The sequence below is a fragment of the Gopherus evgoodei genome, chromosome 1, assembly GCF_007399415.2.
Source record: "Gopherus evgoodei ecotype Sinaloan lineage chromosome 1, rGopEvg1_v1.p, whole genome shotgun sequence".
In the NCBI taxonomy this organism is placed as follows: Eukaryota; Metazoa; Chordata; order Testudines; family Testudinidae; genus Gopherus; species Gopherus evgoodei.
The window spans coordinates 1,773,445-1,781,441 of record NC_044322.1 but is presented as its reverse complement, the minus strand read 5'-3'; the positions used below and the strand labels follow the sequence as shown (position 1 = coordinate 1,781,441).

Below are 7,997 nucleotides of genomic sequence, written 5' to 3'. Positions count from 1 at the left end.
TTTGGGCGGTGGCAGTGCTATCAGATCTAAGCTGGTAATTAAGCTTAGAGGATTCAGGTGCTAGTATCTCATTTTCTGAACTCTAAGGTTCAGATCTGAAAAGGAATGTCATGTTGGTGAGGGCGGGGACACACAGGAGAGCGTGGGGACAATGGAGGAGAGGTCCTGGAGCTGTGTCAGTGGACACCCTAAATACTGGGTTCTGCTAAGCTCTTTCGTTGGCCAAAAAGCTTAAGACCCGTTTCCGGATCTGCTTGGACTTAATGCCGTAGTTGATGGGTTTAGCATGGGGGGAACGACGAGGTACAGGTCAGCCACCAAGACTTGGATGTGAGGAGCAAGGCCGAGCTTAAAAATATGCAGGTACATAGAAAGGAGCCCTCCCAGGTAGAAGAGCAGGATGACGCAGACATGGAGCCGCAGATGCTGAAGGCCTTGAGACGCGCCTCCTGAGACGAGAGCCGTAGGACGGAGCGGAGGATTATGCCGTAGAGAAGGCAATGAAGACGAAGTCTGTCCCACTAGGGCTGCGGCCACAACGATGCTGTACAGGTCAGTGACTGCTGAGTCTGCACAAGGCCAGCTCCATCACGGCCATGTACTCGCAATAGGAATGAGGGATGACATTCATTTTACAGTAGGGCAGACTGGTTAGAAGGCAGGTTAAGGGCATCACGTCCCCCACCCCTCTAGCAAGGGACAGCAGCCCAATCTGGGCAATCTTTGGGCTGGTTATGATAGTGTTGTATCTCAAAGGGTTGCAGATAGCCATGTATCGGTCTAAAGACATGGCCAAGAGCACCCCTGACTCCACTACAGTGAAGGTGTGGATGAAGAACATCTGGAGGAAGCAGGCCTTCGAAGCTGATGTCTTTGGAATCCAGCCAGAAGATGCTCATCATTTTGGGGACAATGGCAGTTGAGAAGACCAGATCAATGACAGCCAGCATGGACAGGAAATAGTACATGGGCTCATGGAGGGTCTGCTCCTGCTTTACAATGAATAGGACAGTACCATTTCCTAGCAGAGCAATCACATACATGAGGCAGAATGGGATGGGGATACAGGTCTGCTAAGGTTCCAGGCTGGGATGGCCGATCAGCAGAAGGCAGAGGGGTTAGGGCAGATCTGATTGAAGGTTGACATGACCTACAGCAGATGCGGAATCAACTGATTGCAGAAGTTCTTTCCCTGCAATACAATAATTGAAGGGCTGGGATTTTTTCGGGATGCTGGACATTTTTCAAAGCCAGCAATTTGTTTATTCAGGCTCGACCTGAATGCTGCCCTGGGCTCTGACATTGACATGCTGGGTCACCATGGGCCAGTTGCTTCCCTGTTCTGTGCCTCAGTCTCCCCTCTCCTTTGTCTGTCTTGTCTATTTCCTTTCTAATCTCTTCAGGGCAAGACTCTCTAGCATGCACATGTGTATGTACAGCTCCTAGCACAGTGAGGCTCTGATCTCATTTGGGACTCACAGTTGCTATTATGACTGATGGGGAGAGTAGGGCACAGAGAATGCCTGTCCTGCCCTCTTTCCCCAGCCATCTTCCATGAGCCAAGTGCAATCAGGAGACCCATGAGCCGTTGCGAGGATCTCACCCCATACTTGGAGGTAAGAAGAGGACGATGAAGATTGAGGACAGAAGATAATGTTTTGGAGACAGCAGACAGCCCTGGCTACTCCCTGATAAGCCTATACCCCTGTACAGCTACTGCAGTGCATTGCACCAGAGGGACTCTACCCTGATATGTCCATGGGAAAATGAACCAGAGAGAATTGCAGCTGTTGATCACTGCAAATTATAGCTGATGCATTCCAGACCTGTGAGTTCAGAACATAATCAACGATGTGAATAATTAAAAGTTTGATACATCTATCTATCTATCTATCTATCTATCTATCTATCTGTCCCCTGTCGTCCATTCCCAGCTTCTGCAAACAGAGGCTAGGGATGCCATCCCTGCCCATCCTGGCTAATAGACATTGATGGACCTTCCCTCCATGAATTTATCTAGTTCATTTTTGAACCCTGTTACAGCTTTGGCCTTTACAACATCCTCTGGCAAAGAGTTCCACAGGTTAACTGTGCCTTATGTGAAAAATTATTTCCTTTTGCTTGTTTTAAACCTGCTGCCTATTAATTTCATTTGGTGACCCCTAGTTCTTGTGTTATTAGAAGGGGTAAACAACACTTCCTTATTTACCTTCTCCACCTCAGTCATGATTTTATAGACTTCAATCATATCCCCTCTTAGTGGTCTCTTTTCCAAGCTCAAAAATCCCAATCTTATTAATCTCTCCACATATGGCAGCCGTTCCACACCCTGTACATTTTTGTTGCCCTTTTCAGAACCTTTTCCAATCCAATATATCTTTTTTGCGATGGGGCGACCACATTTGCACGCATTATTCAAGGTGTGGGCGTACCATGGATTAATATGATATTTTTCTACCTTTCCTAATGATTCCCAACATTCTGTTCACTTTTTTGACTGCCGCTGCACATTGAGTGGATGTTTTCAGAGAACTAACCACAGTGAATTCAAAATCTCTTGAGTGACAACAGCTAATGTAGACCCCATAATTTTGTACAGTTGGGATTATGTTTTCAGTGTGTATTACTTTGCATTATCACAGTGAATTTCATCTGCCATTTTGCTGACCAGTCACCCAGTGTTGAGAGATTCTTTTGTAGCTCTTCGCAGTCTGCCTGGATCTTGACTATCTTGAGTAGTTTTGTATCATCTGCAAATTTTGCAACCTCGCACATTGATCCATTAGCATTCACTACCCTTTGGTTCTGAGGTATCAGTAACTCTAAAATTGGTAACAGCATCTTCACATAGAGCCCCCCCCCCACCTCTCTTACTTCTTAAACAGGTTGTAACCAGTGTTTTTAACATTCCCATCATGCAAATTGTCCCACCAGGTTTCAGTAAAGCCAATTATATCACACATCTTCTCATCGGTAAGAATCCTCAATTCCTTTCGCTTATTACCAAGACTCCTAGCATTGGTGTATAAGCAACGAGAACATTTCCATCCATCCACCCATCTCAGGCTGTTGTAATGACTCCCACCATCGCCACATGTCTGCACTTTCCAGATAAAATAGAAGGGATTTACAAGCTTTTATTTCTTTCTTTCTTTCTTTCTTCTTTCTTATCTTTCTTTCTTTCTTTCTTTTCTTTCTTTCTTTCTTTCTTTCTTTCTTTCATAAACTGTATTTGGGGCAGGCTTATCATTATGGTTTCTAGCAGCAATGTTCTGGTGCATTTAATTTAAAAAAACAGGAATCATGCTTTAGTCTTCAGTGCTATTGCCTCGTCATTCTGCATGTCACATTTTATCTCGGGAACTTATTTATAATCACTTATTAGCTGTAAATTTGGGGATTTCCCCAGGACATGATGCATTTTCCCTACACACTGGGAGTAAGTCAGTCAACATTTTTTGGTTAAAATATTTTTTCAGTGAAAAATGACTTTTCAAGCAAAATGAAACTTTTGCAGAACATTTTCATTTTGCTCCAGATTTTCTGGTCTGTGGCTGAAAAAAACATCTCCAACATAACACCTGAACATTCGATTTTCCATAAAAAATATTTTTTGATAAAAATGTTTGATTCTTATTTTTAAATAGTTTTTTTTTTACTGAAAACAAAAATAGCAACTGAAAACAGATTTCAAAAAGGGAGTATTTCCTGGTTTGGGTTTTGATTTTTCATTGAAAAATGGAACACTTTCACTGTAAATTTTGGGGGGAAATGAATTTTTTTTTTAAAAATGTCCACCAAAAAGTAATTGCTTTTATTTCTTTTGGTCTAGCTCTAATTGTGAGATCACACAAACTGCAAATGCTGAGGCAACCTCAGTCCACAGAGCCTGGGAGAAACACAGCCATTTAACTTAGCTCCCTCTCAGTTACCTGGAAACAGAGCACTTTCCAATGGACCTCGGCCCTGCCTGCCCCCATTCCATTCAAATAACTCCCACAGTCACCTACTTCCTTATGGGTCTTCTGGCTGTCCCTCCTTATCTCTTTGGGGGGTGCTCTGCCTGTTTGCAGGGGTGACTCTGAAATTTCAGGACAAAACATTGCAGGAAGTCTTTATATTTCACCCCAGTTAAATCTTCTGGGATCTCTCCATCAGATGGGAGTCTCTGGTGTCTATGGCCTCTCCAACCGTGCTAGTCTAAGGCAGTGAAGGATAAATGGCATTGACCCTAAATTGGTTCTCGCTCTCCTGCTTGCTTTGCGAGCCCCAGGGTCGGGAAAGTACTAGGATGTGGTTTTGGCTGCAACTTTCTGTGTAATATTTTCCTAGAAAAAAAACCCTCTTCTGAATATCTGTTAGGTAGGAGCCACACAGTAGAGCAGGACCTAAGGGAGTTCCCCATCCAGCAGCTGGATATGAAGGATGTCCTGCACGTGACCATCAAAGGACCTCAACCTTGGGTCTCCTGGCAATGGTCTATTGGCTAAGCTACCTCCTCTGAGCCCTGGCTTGCATCTCATCACCCTCCTAAGCTTTCTTCACAACCAATAAAACTGGAAGTCCAGAGAGTCTCTCCTGTGATATTGTCCTTTTGGGCTACTCTGGCAACACAAAGGAGACAAAAAATCAGCAGGTTAAAATGTGGGATTCCTCAGGAGTGGGGGAATCCCTAAGTTTCATGGAGCCAGTGTAGCCAGCTCCTACTCCTGGTCCCTTTCCCAGTGCTTAGTATGGGTGTGTACTGGGGACTTGACAGGAGGAAAGGAGCATGGTCAGAATGTCACTGTGCTCCAGCAATCCCCAGCAGGGGTCTTGGGTCTTTGAGCCATATTCCACTGGTGGTGTTTAGGGCAGCCCCAAGGCTGCTCTGATCTGTACTGGCCACAGAACTGAGGAGATATCAGTGGCTCCCTTGCACTGCTCAGTGTCTTACACCATGCTCAGCTCCATAGTATCTGAGCCCCTTCCTGTAGTGCGTTACGTTAACGACTGTCACACATTTGTTCTCGTCCCCTCCCCAGGAGAAGTGTCTGCAGGAGGATGTTTTATAGTGGTCATAGTTTCATGTTTATGTTAGAGGAGGCTGGTCAAAGAAATGCACTGTGCACTTGGAGCGGAGTGGGGAGAAGTTTGGGATGGTCCTTAGCTCTGGGGGGTCTGTTTCCCAATCTCCGGTTGGCCCACAAGAGCACTCTGTCTCCCTCAGTGCTGTGCTTTACCCTTAATGCCGTGTGTTCCATTGGGCCATGGGAGGTGAGTTGTTGACCATGGTCTTCAGCCCAGGATTTGAGGTGATCTTTAAGAGATGCTGGGCTCAGGCCATTGAACAAGGACCAAGTGACTCCCCCTCTCCCTTCCCGGTCCTGGAACAAAAGGACTTTCCTATTCCCCCAGAGCGAATGCAAAATCAGGCTAGCCACTTCAACACACACAGATCTCCCCTGATTTCTTCCTCCCACCAATTCCCTGGTGAGTACAGACTCAATTTCCCTGAAGTAAAGAAAAACTCCAACAGGTCTTAAAAGAAAGCTTTATAAAAAAAGAAAGAAAAAATACAAATGGTCTCTCTGTATTAAGGTGATACAATACAGGGCTAATTGCTTAAAAGATATTGAATAAACAGCCTTATTCAAAAAGAATACAAATCAAAGCACTCCAGCACTTATATTCATGCAAATATCAAAGAAAAGAAACCATATAACTTCTATCTGATCTCTTTGTCCTTACACTTAGAAACAGAAGACTAGAAAACAGAACTACTTCTCCAAAGCTCACAGAAAGCAGGCAGACAGAAAACAAAGACCCCAGACACACAATTCCCTCCACCCAAAGTTGAAAAGAATCCGGTTTCCTGATTGGTCCTCTGGTCAGGTGCTCCAGGTGAAAGAGACATTAACCCTTAGCTATCTGTTTATGACACGCCCCCAAATTGCGGACAGTGGGGAAGCTCACTGGCGGCGATTTCCTTCTAGAACTTGAAAATAAACAGATTAATACAACACATGCACCTTTACATATACCCCTAAGTATATAACTAACAGACTTCTACATTTATAACACTTTTTAACTACTGAATTCTGGGAAACTCTCACGGGAGAGTGCATCACCTACTTTGTTAGAAGGTCCTGTGATGTGTTGAATTTCAAAATCAAAATCTTGGAGAGCTAAACTCCAACGAAGAAGTTTCTTGTTGTTCCCCTTGGCAGTATGAAGCCACTTTAGTGCAGCATGGTCAGTTTGTAGTTTGAACCGCCGTCCCAAACAATGGGCGTAGCTTTTCCAGGGCGTACACAATGGCATAGCATTCCTTTTCACTGACTGACCAGTGACTTTCCCTCTCAGACAGTTTCTTGCTGAGAAACACGACAGGATGGAAGTTGTGATCTGTTGCTTCCTGCATGAGCACTGCTCCTATACCACGCTCAGATGCATCTGTGGTTACTAGGAATGGCTTGTCAAAGTCCGGGGCCCTGAGCACAGGGTCAGACATGAGCATCGCCTTAAGCTGGGTAAAGGCCTTTTGACACTCATCAGTCCACTTAACGGCATTTGGCTGGGTCTTTTTGGTCAGGTCGGTCAATGGGGCAGCGATTTGGCTGTAGTGTGGTACAAATCGCCTGTAGTATCCGGCCAAGCCTAAGAAGGATTGGACCTGTTTCTTTGACCTTGGGACAGGCCACTTTTGGATAGCATCCACCTTGGCCTGTAGGGGGTTTATGGTTCCTCGACCCACCTGGTGCCCCAGGTAAGTCACTCTGTTTTGGCATATTTGACACTTTTTGGCCTTAACAGTTAGTCCTGCCTGCCTGATGCGCTCAAAGACCTTTTCCAGGTGGAGTAGGTGTTCGGGCCAGGAGTCTGAAAAAATGGCCACATCATCGAGGTAGGCAACTGCAAATTCTCCCAGTCCAGCTAATAGACCATCTACCAGCCTCTGGAAGGTGGCGGGTGCATTTCGAAGGCCGAAAGGAAGGACATTGAATTCATACACCCCCGCATGGGTGACGAATGCTGACCTCTCCTTGGCAGGTTCATCTAGCGGTACTTGCCAGTACCCCTTGGTTAAGTCTATTGTAGAGATGAACTGGGCACGTCCCAACTTCTCCAATAGCTCATCAGTGCGTGGCATTGGATAGTTGTCCGGATGAGTTACCGCATTTAGCTTACGGTAATCCACGCAAAAGCGTATTTCCCCATCTGGTTTGGGTACCAGAACCACTGGAGATGCCCATGCACTGGTAGATGAGCGGATTATACCCATCTGTAGCATGTTCTGGATCTCCCGTTCTATAGCAGCTTGGGCATGAGGAGACACCCGGTAGGGTGGGGTTCTGATTGGGTGAGCATTACCTGTATCAATGGAGTGGTATGCCCGTTCAGTCCGTCCTGGGGTGGCTGAGAACAATGGGGCGAAGCTAGTGCACAGCTCCTTAATTTGTTGCCGCTGCAGACGTTCCAGGGTGGTTGAGAGGTTCACCTCTTCCACGCCACCGTCTTTTTTCCCGTCGTAGTAGACACCGTCAGGCCACTCAGCATCATCTCCCTGGACTGTAAACTGACAAACCTGTAAATCCCTGGAATAGAAAGGCTTGAGAGAATTAACATGGTACACTTTAGGCTTTAGTGAGGAATTGGGAAATGCTATGAGGTAGTTTACAGTTCCCAGGCGCTCTTGGACCGTGAATGGCCCTTCCCATGATGCTTCCATCTTATGGGCCCGTTGCGCCTTCAAGACCATAACCTGGTCTCCTACCCTGAAAGAATGTTCTCTGGCATGTCTGTCATACCAGGCCTTTTGCTCTTCTTGAGCATCCTTTAGGTTCTCTCTAGCAAGGGCTAAAGAGTGTTGGAGGGTGCTTTGTAGGTTGCTTACAAAGTCCAGAATGTTAGTTCCTGAAGAAGGCGTAAACCCCTCCCATTGCTGCTTCACCAACTGTAATGGCCTCTTAACCTCGTGACCATACACAAGTTCAAATGGTGAAAACCCTAAACTG

General features: G+C 45.7%; 1 pseudogene; it reads right to left on the bottom strand.

Moving 5' to 3' along the window:
• Nucleotides 1-231: 231 nt before the first annotated feature.
• Nucleotides 232-1,043, bottom strand: LOC115648156 (annotated as a pseudogene).
• Nucleotides 1,044-7,997: the final 6,954 nt, after the last annotated feature.